General features: G+C 37.3%; 28 pseudogenes; all 28 read right to left on the bottom strand.

Moving 5' to 3' along the window:
- Positions 1-24: 24 nt before the first annotated feature.
- LOC124333581 lies at positions 25-143 on the bottom strand (annotated as a pseudogene).
- Positions 144-557: 414 nt separating this feature from the next.
- On the bottom strand, positions 558-676 carry LOC124335236 (annotated as a pseudogene).
- A 284-nt stretch (positions 677-960) lies between these two features.
- Positions 961-1,079, bottom strand: LOC124331161 (annotated as a pseudogene).
- Positions 1,080-1,363: 284 nt separating this feature from the next.
- Positions 1,364-1,482, bottom strand: LOC124331160 (annotated as a pseudogene).
- Positions 1,483-1,766: 284 nt separating this feature from the next.
- On the bottom strand, positions 1,767-1,885 carry LOC124331159 (annotated as a pseudogene).
- Positions 1,886-2,169: 284 nt separating this feature from the next.
- LOC124331158 lies at positions 2,170-2,288 on the bottom strand (annotated as a pseudogene).
- Positions 2,289-2,572: 284 nt separating this feature from the next.
- LOC124331157 lies at positions 2,573-2,691 on the bottom strand (annotated as a pseudogene).
- A 284-nt stretch (positions 2,692-2,975) lies between these two features.
- Positions 2,976-3,094, bottom strand: LOC124331156 (annotated as a pseudogene).
- A 284-nt stretch (positions 3,095-3,378) lies between these two features.
- Positions 3,379-3,497, bottom strand: LOC124331154 (annotated as a pseudogene).
- Positions 3,498-3,781: 284 nt separating this feature from the next.
- On the bottom strand, positions 3,782-3,900 carry LOC124331153 (annotated as a pseudogene).
- Positions 3,901-4,184: 284 nt separating this feature from the next.
- On the bottom strand, positions 4,185-4,303 carry LOC124331152 (annotated as a pseudogene).
- A 284-nt stretch (positions 4,304-4,587) lies between these two features.
- On the bottom strand, positions 4,588-4,706 carry LOC124331151 (annotated as a pseudogene).
- Positions 4,707-4,990: 284 nt separating this feature from the next.
- LOC124331150 lies at positions 4,991-5,109 on the bottom strand (annotated as a pseudogene).
- Positions 5,110-5,523: 414 nt separating this feature from the next.
- LOC124331149 lies at positions 5,524-5,642 on the bottom strand (annotated as a pseudogene).
- Positions 5,643-5,926: 284 nt separating this feature from the next.
- LOC124331148 lies at positions 5,927-6,045 on the bottom strand (annotated as a pseudogene).
- A 414-nt stretch (positions 6,046-6,459) lies between these two features.
- On the bottom strand, positions 6,460-6,578 carry LOC124331147 (annotated as a pseudogene).
- Positions 6,579-6,862: 284 nt separating this feature from the next.
- On the bottom strand, positions 6,863-6,981 carry LOC124331146 (annotated as a pseudogene).
- Positions 6,982-7,395: 414 nt separating this feature from the next.
- On the bottom strand, positions 7,396-7,514 carry LOC124331145 (annotated as a pseudogene).
- Positions 7,515-7,928: 414 nt separating this feature from the next.
- On the bottom strand, positions 7,929-8,047 carry LOC124331143 (annotated as a pseudogene).
- Positions 8,048-8,461: 414 nt separating this feature from the next.
- Positions 8,462-8,580, bottom strand: LOC124331142 (annotated as a pseudogene).
- Positions 8,581-8,994: 414 nt separating this feature from the next.
- On the bottom strand, positions 8,995-9,113 carry LOC124331141 (annotated as a pseudogene).
- Positions 9,114-9,527: 414 nt separating this feature from the next.
- On the bottom strand, positions 9,528-9,646 carry LOC124331140 (annotated as a pseudogene).
- Positions 9,647-9,930: 284 nt separating this feature from the next.
- Positions 9,931-10,049, bottom strand: LOC124331139 (annotated as a pseudogene).
- Positions 10,050-10,463: 414 nt separating this feature from the next.
- LOC124331137 lies at positions 10,464-10,582 on the bottom strand (annotated as a pseudogene).
- A 414-nt stretch (positions 10,583-10,996) lies between these two features.
- On the bottom strand, positions 10,997-11,115 carry LOC124331136 (annotated as a pseudogene).
- Positions 11,116-11,399: 284 nt separating this feature from the next.
- Positions 11,400-11,518, bottom strand: LOC124331135 (annotated as a pseudogene).
- Positions 11,519-11,802: 284 nt separating this feature from the next.
- LOC124331134 lies at positions 11,803-11,921 on the bottom strand (annotated as a pseudogene).
- Positions 11,922-12,205: 284 nt separating this feature from the next.
- On the bottom strand, positions 12,206-12,324 carry LOC124331133 (annotated as a pseudogene).
- Between the last annotated feature and the right edge of the window lie 105 nt (positions 12,325-12,429).

Raw genomic sequence — 12,429 nt, 5'->3', positions numbered from 1 at the left:
TGTTATTGAAAACAAACTGTTCATCGCCAACGACATCCCGTATTCCCAAGCGGTCACCCTTCCAAGTACTAACGGGACTCGACGTAACTTAACTTCTGGGAGCTGACGAGACCAGGTGCGTTCTACGTGATATGACCGTTGACATTCAAAAATGAAAATTTACCCTCCCAGTCCCAATGGATGAATAGAAAATCACTTCAAAGTGATAGAAATGTTTTTTCATTGAATTTGGACTCGTAACCATCGCGAATAAAAAAGCGCGATAAACTTTGAAAAACTCGCAATGAAATTTATCCAGAATCATTCCTATAGATGAATTGAACCTATCTCTATGCCATTGATATTTTTGATCTACGAATTTGGACTGGTAACCATCGCGATTAAAAAACGCGATAAACTTTGAAAAACTCTCAATGGAATTGATCCAGAATCATTCTTATAGATGAATTTAACCTATCTCTAAGGCATTGAAATTTTTTATCTACGAATTTGGACTGGTAATTATCGTGATTGAAAAAAAATTTCAAGAAGTTTGTTATTGAAAACAAACTGTTCATCGCCAACGACATCCCGTATTCCCAAGCGGTCACCCTTCCAAGTACTACTGGGACTCGACGTAACTTAACTTCTGGGAGCTGACGAAACCAGGCGCGTTCTACGTGATATGGCCGTTGACATTCAAAAATGAAAATTTACCCTCCCAGTCCCAATGGATGAATAGAAAATCACTTCAAAGTGATAGAAATGTTTGTTCATTGAATTTGGACTCGTAACCATCGCGAATAAAAAAGCGCGATAAACTTTGAAAAACTCGCAATGAAATTTATCCAGAATCATTCAAATAGATGAATTGAACCTATCTCTATGCCATTGAAATTTTTTATCTAAGAATTTGGACTGGTAACCATCGTGATTGAAAAAAAATTTCAAGAAGTTTGTTATTGAAAACAAACTGTTCATCGCCAACGACATCCCGTATTCCCAAGCGGTCACCCTTCCAAGTACTAACGGGACTCGACGTAACTTAACTTCTGGGAGCTGACGAGACCAGGTGCGTTCTACGTGATATGGCCGTTGACATTCAAAAATGAAAATTTACCCTCCCAGTCCCAATGGATGAATAGAAAATCACTTCAAAGTGATAGAAATGTTTGTTCATTGAATTTGGACTCGTAACCATCGCGAATAAAAAAGCGCGATAAACTTTGAAAAACTCGCAATGAAATTTATCCAGAATCATTCAAATAGATGAATTGAACCTATCTCTATGCCATTGAAATTTTTTATCTAAGAATTTGGACTGGTAACCATCGTGATTGAAAAAAAATTTCAAGAAGTTTGTTATTGAAAACAAACTGTTCATCGCCAACGACATCCCGTATTCCCAAGCGGTCACCCTTCCAAGTACTAACGGGACTCGACGTAACTTAACTTCTGGGAGCTGACGAGACCAGGTGCGTTCTACGTGATATGGCCGTTGACATTCAAAAATGAAAATTTACCCTCCCAGTCCCAATGGATGAATAGAAAATCACTTCAAAGTGATAGAAATGTTTGTTCATTGAATTTGGACTCGTAACCATCGCGAATAAAAAAGCGCGATAAACTTTGAAAAACTCGCAATGAAATTTATCCAGAATCATTCAAATAGATGAATTGAACCTATCTCTATGCCATTGAAATTTTTTATCTAAGAATTTGGACTGGTAACCATCGTGATTGAAAAAAAATTTCAAGAAGTTTGTTATTGAAAACAAACTGTTCATCGCCAACGACATCCCGTATTCCCAAGCGGTCACCCTTCCAAGTACTAACGGGACTCGACGTAACTTAACTTCTGGGAGCTGACGAGACCAGGTGCGTTCTACGTGATATGGCCGTTGACATTCAAAAATGAAAATTTACCCTCCCAGTCCCAATGGATGAATAGAAAATCACTTCAAAGTGATAGAAATGTTTGTTCATTGAATTTGGACTCGTAACCATCGCGAATAAAAAAGCGCGATAAACTTTGAAAAACTCGCAATGAAATTTATCCAGAATCATTCAAATAGATGAATTGAACCTATCTCTATGCCATTGAAATTTTTTATCTAAGAATTTGGACTGGTAACCATCGTGATTGAAAAAAAATTTCAAGAAGTTTGTTATTGAAAACAAACTGTTCATCGCCAACGACATCCCGTATTCCCAAGCGGTCACCCTTCCAAGTACTAACGGGACTCGACGTAACTTAACTTCTGGGAGCTGACGAGACCAGGTGCGTTCTACGTGATATGGCCGTTGACATTCAAAAATGAAAATTTACCCTCCCAGTCCCAATGGATGAATAGAAAATCACTTCAAAGTGATAGAAATGTTTGTTCATTGAATTTGGACTCGTAACCATCGCGAATAAAAAAGCGCGATAAACTTTGAAAAACTCGCAATGAAATTTATCCAGAATCATTCAAATAGATGAATTGAACCTATCTCTATGCCATTGAAATTTTTTATCTAAGAATTTGGACTGGTAACCATCGTGATTGAAAAAAAATTTCAAGAAGTTTGTTATTGAAAACAAACTGTTCATCGCCAACGACATCCCGTATTCCCAAGCGGTCACCCTTCCAAGTACTAACGGGACTCGACGTAACTTAACTTCTGGGAGCTGACGAGACCAGGTGCGTTCTACGTGATATGGCCGTTGACATTCAAAAATGAAAATTTACCCTCCCAGTCCCAATGGATGAATAGAAAATCACTTCAAAGTGATAGAAATGTTTGTTCATTGAATTTGGACTCGTAACCATCGCGAATAAAAAAGCGCGATAAACTTTGAAAAACTCGCAATGAAATTTATCCAGAATCATTCAAATAGATGAATTGAACCTATCTCTATGCCATTGAAATTTTTTATCTAAGAATTTGGACTGGTAACCATCGTGATTGAAAAAAAATTTCAAGAAGTTTGTTATTGAAAACAAACTGTTCATCGCCAACGACATCCCGTATTCCCAAGCGGTCACCCTTCCAAGTACTAACGGGACTCGACGTAACTTAACTTCTGGGAGCTGACGAGACCAGGTGCGTTCTACGTGATATGGCCGTTGACATTCAAAAATGAAAATTTACCCTCCCAGTCCCAATGGATGAATAGAAAATCACTTCAAAGTGATAGAAATGTTTGTTCATTGAATTTGGACTCGTAACCATCGCGAATAAAAAAGCGCGATAAACTTTGAAAAACTCGCAATGAAATTTATCCAGAATCATTCAAATAGATGAATTGAACCTATCTCTATGCCATTGAAATTTTTTATCTAAGAATTTGGACTGGTAACCATCGTGATTGAAAAAAAATTTCAAGAAGTTTGTTATTGAAAACAAACTGTTCATCGCCAACGACATCCCGTATTCCCAAGCGGTCACCCTTCCAAGTACTAACGGGACTCGACGTAACTTAACTTCTGGGAGCTGACGAGACCAGGTGCGTTCTACGTGATATGGCCGTTGACATTCAAAAATGAAAATTTACCCTCCCAGTCCCAATGGATGAATAGAAAATCACTTCAAAGTGATAGAAATGTTTGTTCATTGAATTTGGACTCGTAACCATCGCGAATAAAAAAGCGCGATAAACTTTGAAAAACTCGCAATGAAATTTATCCAGAATCATTCAAATAGATGAATTGAACCTATCTCTATGCCATTGAAATTTTTTATCTAAGAATTTGGACTGGTAACCATCGTGATTGAAAAAAAATTTCAAGAAGTTTGTTATTGAAAACAAACTGTTCATCGCCAACGACATCCCGTATTCCCAAGCGGTCACCCTTCCAAGTACTAACGGGACTCGACGTAACTTAACTTCTGGGAGCTGACGAGACCAGGTGCGTTCTACGTGATATGGCCGTTGACATTCAAAAATGAAAATTTACCCTCCCAGTCCCAATGGATGAATAGAAAATCACTTCAAAGTGATAGAAATGTTTGTTCATTGAATTTGGACTCGTAACCATCGCGAATAAAAAAGCGCGATAAACTTTGAAAAACTCGCAATGAAATTTATCCAGAATCATTCAAATAGATGAATTGAACCTATCTCTATGCCATTGAAATTTTTTATCTAAGAATTTGGACTGGTAACCATCGTGATTGAAAAAAAATTTCAAGAAGTTTGTTATTGAAAACAAACTGTTCATCGCCAACGACATCCCGTATTCCCAAGCGGTCACCCTTCCAAGTACTAACGGGACTCGACGTAACTTAACTTCTGGGAGCTGACGAGACCAGGTGCGTTCTACGTGATATGGCCGTTGACATTCAAAAATGAAAATTTACCCTCCCAGTCCCAATGGATGAATAGAAAATCACTTCAAAGTAATAGAAATGTTTGTTCATTGAATTTGGACTCGTAACCATCGCGAATAAAAAAGCGCGATAAACTTTGAAAAACTCGCAATGAAATTTATCCAGAATCATTCAAATAGATGAATTGAACCTATCTCTATGCCATTGAAATTTTTTATCTAAGAATTTGGACTGGTAACCATCGTGATTGAAAAAAAATTTCAAGAAGTTTGTTATTGAAAACAAACTGTTCATCGCCAACGACATCCCGTATTCCCAAGCGGTCACCCTTCCAAGTACTAACGGGACTCGACGTAACTTAACTTCTGGGAGCTGACGAGACCAGGTGCGTTCTACGTGATATGGCCGTTGACATTCAAAAATGAAAATTTACCCTCCCAGTCCCAATGGATGAATAGAAAATCACTTCAAAGTGATAGAAATGTTTGTTCATTGAATTTGGACTCGTAACCATCGCGAATAAAAAAGCGCGATAAACTTTGAAAAACTCGCAATGAAATTTATCCAGAATCATTCAAATAGATGAATTGAACCTATCTCTATGCCATTGAAATTTTTTATCTAAGAATTTGGACTGGTAACCATCGTGATTGAAAAAAAATTTCAAGAAGTTTGTTATTGAAAACAAACTGTTCATCGCCAACGACATCCCGTATTCCCAAGCGGTCACCCTTCCAAGTACTAACGGGACTCGACGTAACTTAACTTCTGGGAGCTGACGAGACCAGGTGCGTTCTACGTGATATGGCCGTTGACATTCAAAAATGAAAATTTACCCTCCCAGTCCCAATGGATGAATAGAAAATCACTTCAAAGTGATAGAAATGTTTGTTCATTGAATTTGGACTCGTAACCATCGCGAATAAAAAAGCGCGATAAACTTTGAAAAACTCGCAATGAAATTTATCCAGAATCATTCAAATAGATGAATTGAACCTATCTCTATGCCATTGATATTTTTGATCTACGAATTTGGACTGGTAACCATCGCGATTAAAAAACGCGATAAACTTTGAAAAACTCTCAATGGAATTGATCCAGAATCATTCTTATAGATGAATTGAACCTATCTCTAAGGCATTGAAATTTTTTATCTACGAATTTGGACTGGTAATTATCGTGATTGAAAAAAAATTTCAAGAAGTTTGTTATTGAAAACAAACTGTTCATCGCCAACGACATCCCGTATTCCCAAGCGGTCACCCTTCCAAGTACTAACGGGACTCGACGTAACTTAACTTCTGGGAGCTGACGAGACCAGGTGCGTTCTACGTGATATGGCCGTTGACATTCAAAAATGAAAATTTACCCTCCCAGTCCCAATGGATGAATAGAAAATCACTTCAAAGTGATAGAAATGTTTTTTCATTGAATTTGGACTCGTAACCATCGCGAATAAAAAAGCGCGATAAACTTTGAAAAACTCGCAATGAAATTTATCCAGAATCATTCAAATAGATGAATTGAACCTATCTCTATGCCATTGAAATTTTTTATCTAAGAATTTGGACTGGTAACCATCGTGATTGAAAAAAAATTTCAAGAAGTTTGTTATTGAAAACAAACTGTTCATCGCCAACGACATCCCGTATTCCCAAGCGGTCACCCTTCCAAGTACTAACGGGACTCGACGTAACTTAACTTCTGGGAGCTGACGAGACCAGGTGCGTTCTACGTGATATGGCCGTTGACATTCAAAAATGAAAATTTACCCTCCCAGTCCCAATGGATGAATAGAAAATCACTTCAAAGTGATAGAAATGTTTGTTCATTGAATTTGGACTCGTAACCATCGCGAATAAAAAAGCGCGATAAACTTTGAAAAACTCGCAATGAAATTTATCCAGAATCATTCCTATAGATGAATTGAACCTATCTCTATGCCATTGATATTTTTGATCTACGAATTTGGACTGGTAACCATCGCGATTAAAAAACGCGATAAACTTTGAAAAACTCTCAATGGAATTGATCCAGAATCATTCTTATAGATGAATTGAACCTATCTCTAAGGCATTGAAATTTTTTATCTACGAATTTGGACTGGTAATTATCGTGATTGAAAAAAAATTTCAAGAAGTTTGTTATTGAAAACAAACTGTTCATCGCCAACGACATCCCGTATTCCCAAGCGGTCACCCTTCCAAGTACTAACGGGACTCGACGTAACTTAACTTCTGGGAGCTGACGAGACCAGGTGCGTTCTACGTGATATGGCCGTTGACATTCAAAAATGAAAATTTACCCTCCCAGTCCCAATGGATGAATAGAAAATCACTTCAAAGTGATAGAAATGTTTTTTCATTGAATTTGGACTCGTAACCATCGCGAATAAAAAAGCGCGATAAACTTTGAAAAACTCGCAATGAAATTTATCCAGAATCATTCAAATAGATGAATTGAACCTATCTCTATGCCATTGAAATTTTTTATCTAAGAATTTGGACTGGTAACCATCGTGATTGAAAAAAAATTTCAAGAAGTTTGTTATTGAAAACAAACTGTTCATCGCCAACGACATCCCGTATTCCCAAGCGGTCACCCTTCCAAGTACTAACGGGACTCGACGTAACTTAACTTCTGGGAGCTGACGAGACCAGGTGCGTTCTACGTGATATGGCCGTTGACATTCAAAAATGAAAATTTACCCTCCCAGTCCCAATGGATGAATAGAAAATCACTTCAAAGTGATAGAAATGTTTGTTCATTGAATTTGGACTCGTAACCATCGCGAATAAAAAAGCGCGATAAACTTTGAAAAACTCGCAATGAAATTTATCCAGAATCATTCCTATAGATGAATTGAACCTATCTCTATGCCATTGATATTTTTGATCTACGAATTTGGACTGGTAACCATCGCGATTAAAAAACGCGATAAACTTTGAAAAACTCTCAATGGAATTGATCCAGAATCATTCTTATAGATGAATTGAACCTATCTCTAAGGCATTGAAATTTTTTATCTACGAATTTGGACTGGTAATTATCGTGATTGAAAAAAAATTTCAAGAAGTTTGTTATTGAAAACAAACTGTTCATCGCCAACGACATCCCGTATTCCCAAGCGGTCACCCTTCCAAGTACTAACGGGACTCGACGTAACTTAACTTCTGGGAGCTGACGAGACCAGGTGCGTTCTACGTGATATGGCCGTTGACATTCAAAAATGAAAATTTACCCTCCCAGTCCCAATGGATGAATAGAAAATCACTTCAAAGTGATAGAAATGTTTTTTCATTGAATTTGGACTCGTAACCATCGCGAATAAAAAAGCGCGATAAACTTTGAAAAACTCGCAATGAAATTTATCCAGAATCATTCCTATAGATGAATTGAACCTATCTCTATGCCATTGATATTTTTGATCTACGAATTTGGACTGGTAACCATCGCGATTAAAAAACGCGATAAACTTTGAAAAACTCTCAATGGAATTGATCCAGAATCATTCTTATAGATGAATTGAACCTATCTCTAAGGCATTGAAATTTTTTATCTACGAATTTGGACTGGTAATTATCGTGATTGAAAAAAAATTTCAAGAAGTTTGTTATTGAAAACAAACTGTTCATCGCCAACGACATCCCGTATTCCCAAGCGGTCACCCTTCCAAGTACTAACGGGACTCGACGTAACTTAACTTCTGGGAGCTGACGAGACCAGGTGCGTTCTACGTGATATGGCCGTTGACATTCAAAAATGAAAATTTACCCTCCCAGTCCCAATGGATGAATAGAAAATCACTTCAAAGTGATAGAAATGTTTGTTCATTGAATTTGGACTCGTAACCATCGCGAATAAAAAAGCGCGATAAACTTTGAAAAACTCGCAATGAAATTTATCCAGAATCATTCAAATAGATGAATTGAACCTATCTCTATGCCATTGATATTTTTGATCTACGAATTTGGACTGGTAACCATCGCGATTAAAAAACGCGATAAACTTTGAAAAACTCTCAATGGAATTGATCCAGAATCATTCTTATAGATGAATTGAACCTATCTCTAAGGCATTGAAATTTTTTATCTACGAATTTGGACTGGTAATTATCGTGATTGAAAAAAAATTTCAAGAAGTTTGTTATTGAAAACAAACTGTTCATCGCCAACGACATCCCGTATTCCCAAGCGGTCACCCTTCCAAGTACTAACGGGACTCGACGTAACTTAACTTCTGGGAGCTGACGAGACCAGGTGCGTTCTACGTGATATGGCCGTTGACATTCAAAAATGAAAATTTACCCTCCCAGTCCCAATGGATGAATAGAAAATCACTTCAAAGTGATAGAAATGTTTTTTCATTGAATTTGGACTCGTAACCATCGCGAATAAAAAAGCGCGATAAACTTTGAAAAACTCGCAATGAAATTTATCCAGAATCATTCCTATAGATGAATTGAACCTATCTCTATGCCATTGATATTTTTGATCTACGAATTTGGACTGGTAACCATCGCGATTAAAAAACGCGATAAACTTTGAAAAACTCTCAATGGAATTGATCCAGAATCATTCTTATAGATGAATTGAACCTATCTCTAAGGCATTGAAATTTTTTATCTACGAATTTGGACTGGTAATTATCGTGATTGAAAAAAAATTTCAAGAAGTTTGTTATTGAAAACAAACTGTTCATCGCCAACGACATCCCGTATTCCCAAGCGGTCACCCTTCCAAGTACTAACGGGACTCGACGTAACTTAACTTCTGGGAGCTGACGAGACCAGGTGCGTTCTACGTGATATGGCCGTTGACATTCAAAAATGAAAATTTACCCTCCCAGTCCCAATGGATGAATAGAAAATCACTTCAAAGTGATAGAAATGTTTTTTCATTGAATTTGGACTCGTAACCATCGCGAATAAAAAAGCGCGATAAACTTTGAAAAACTCGCAATGAAATTTATCCAGAATCATTCCTATAGATGAATTGAACCTATCTCTATGCCATTGATATTTTTGATCTACGAATTTGGACTGGTAACCATCGCGATTAAAAAACGCGATAAACTTTGAAAAACTCTCAATGGAATTGATCCAGAATCATTCTTATAGATGAATTGAACCTATCTCTAAGGCATTGAAATTTTTTATCTACGAATTTGGACTGGTAATTATCGTGATTGAAAAAAAATTTCAAGAAGTTTGTTATTGAAAACAAACTGTTCATCGCCAACGACATCCCGTATTCCCAAGCGGTCACCCTTCCAAGTACTAACGGGACTCGACGTAACTTAACTTCTGGGAGCTGACGAGACCAGGTGCGTTCTACGTGATATGGCCGTTGACATTCAAAAATGAAAATTTACCCTCCCAGTCCCAATGGATGAATAGAAAATCACTTCAAAGTGATAGAAATGTTTGTTCATTGAATTTGGACTCGTAACCATCGCGAATAAAAAAGCGCGATAAACTTTGAAAAACTCGCAATGAAATTTATCCAGAATCATTCAAATAGATGAATTGAACCTATCTCTATGCCATTGAAATTTTTTATCTAAGAATTTGGACTGGTAACCATCGTGATTGAAAAAAAATTTCAAGAAGTTTGTTATTGAAAACAAACTGTTCATCGCCAACGACATCCCGTATTCCCAAGCGGTCACCCTTCCAAGTACTAACGGGACTCGACGTAACTTAACTTCTGGGAGCTGACGAGACCAGGTGCGTTCTACGTGATATGGCCGTTGACATTCAAAAATGAAAATTTACCCTCCCAGTCCCAATGGATGAATAGAAAATCACTTCAAAGTGATAGAAATGTTTTTTCATTGAATTTGGACTCGTAACCATCGCGAATAAAAAAGCGCGATAAACTTTGAAAAACTCGCAATGAAATTTATCCAGAATCATTCCTATAGATGAATTGAACCTATCTCTATGCCATTGATATTTTTGATCTACGAATTTGGACTGGTAACCATCGCGATTAAAAAACGCGATAAACTTTGAAAAACTCTCAATGGAATTGATCCAGAATCATTCTTATAGATGAATTGAACCTATCTCTAAGGCATTGAAATTTTTTATCTACGAATTTGGACTGGTAATTATCGTGATTGAAAAAAAATTTCAAGAAGTTTGTTATTGAAAACAAACTGTTCATCGCCAACGACATCCCGTATTCCCAAGCGGTCACCCTTCCAAGTACTAACGGGACTCGACGTAACTTAACTTCTGGGAGCTGACGAGACCAGGTGCGTTCTACGTGATATGGCCGTTGACATTCAAAAATGAAAATTTACCCTCCCAGTCCCAATGGATGAATAGAAAATCACTTCAAAGTGATAGAAATGTTTTTTCATTGAATTTGGACTCGTAACCATCGCGAATAAAAAAGCGCGATAAACTTTGAAAAACTCGCAATGAAATTTATCCAGAATCATTCCTATAGATGAATTGAACCTATCTCTATGCCATTGATATTTTTGATCTACGAATTTGGACTGGTAACCATCGCGATTAAAAAACGCGATAAACTTTGAAAAACTCTCAATGGAATTGATCCAGAATCATTCTTATAGATGAATTGAACCTATCTCTAAGGCATTGAAATTTTTTATCTACGAATTTGGACTGGTTACCATCGTGATTGAAAAAAAATTTCAAGAAGTTTGTTATTGAAAACAAACTGTTCGTCGCCAACGACATCCCGTATTCCCAAGCGGTCACCCTTCCAAGTACTAACGGGACTCGACGTAACTTAACTTCTGGGAGCTGACGAGACCAGGTGCGTTCTACGTGATATGGCCGTTGACATTCAAAAATGAAAATTTACCCTCCCATTCCCAATGGATGAATAGAAAATCACTTCAAAGTGATAGAAATGTTTGTTCATTGAATTTGGACTCGTAACCATCGCGAATAAAAAAGCGCGATAAACTTTGAAAAACTCGCAATGAAATTTATCCAGAATCATTCAAATAGATGAATTGAACCTATCTCTATGCCATTGAAATTTTTTATCTAAGAATTTGGACTGGTAACCATCGTGATTGAAAAAAAATTTCAAGAAGTTTGTTATTGAAAACAAACTGTTCATCGCCAACGACATCCCGTATTCCCAAGCGGTCACCCTTCCAAGTACTAACGGGACTCGACGTAACTTAACTTCTGGGAGCTGACGAGACCAGGTGCGTTCTACGTGATATGGCCGTTGACATTCAAAAATGAAAATTTACCCTCCCAGTCCCAATGGATGAATAGAAAATCACTTCAAAGTGATAGAAATGTTTGTTCATTGAATTTGGACTCGTAACCATCGCGAATAAAAAAGCGCGATAAACTTTGAAAAACTCGCAATGAAATTTATCCAGAATCATTCAAATAGATGAATTGAACCTATCTCTATGCCATTGAAATTTTTTATCTAAGAATTTGGACTGGTAACCATCGTGATTGAAAAAAAATTTCAAGAAGTTTGTTATTGAAAACAAACTGTTCATCGCCAACGACATCCCGTATTCCCAAGCGGTCACCCTTCCAAGTACTAACGGGACTCGACGTAACTTAACTTCTGGGAGCTGACGAGACCAGGTGCGTTCTACGTGATATGGCCGTTGACATTCAAAAATGAAAATTTACCCTCCCATTCCCAATGGATGAATAGAAAATCACTTCAAAGTGATAGAAATGTTTGTTCATTGAATTTGGACTCGTAACCATCGCGAATAAAAAAGCGCGATAAACTTTGAAAAACTCGCAATGAAATTTATCCAGAATCATTCAAATAGATGAATTGAACCTATCTCTATGCCATTGAAATTTTTTATCTAAGAATTTGGACTGGTAACCATCGTGATTGAAAAAAAATTTCAAGAAGTTTGTTATTGAAAACAAACTGTTCATCGCCAACGACATCCCGTATTCCCAAGCGGTCACCCTTCCAAGTACTAACGGGACTCGACGTAACTTAACTTCTGGGAGCTGACGAGACCAGGTGCGTTCTACGTGATATGGCCGTTGACATTCAAAAATGAAAATTTACCCTCCCAGTCCCAATGGATGAATAGAAAATCACTTCAAAGTGATAGAAATGTTTGTTCATTGAATTTGGACTCGTAACCATCGCG

This window comes from Daphnia pulicaria, chromosome 3 (genome assembly GCF_021234035.1).
Source record: "Daphnia pulicaria isolate SC F1-1A chromosome 3, SC_F0-13Bv2, whole genome shotgun sequence".
Taxonomy (NCBI): domain Eukaryota; kingdom Metazoa; phylum Arthropoda; class Branchiopoda; order Diplostraca; family Daphniidae; genus Daphnia; species Daphnia pulicaria.
The sequence above is the reverse complement of the archived record's forward strand: the minus strand, read 5'-3'. Positions and strand labels throughout refer to the sequence as shown.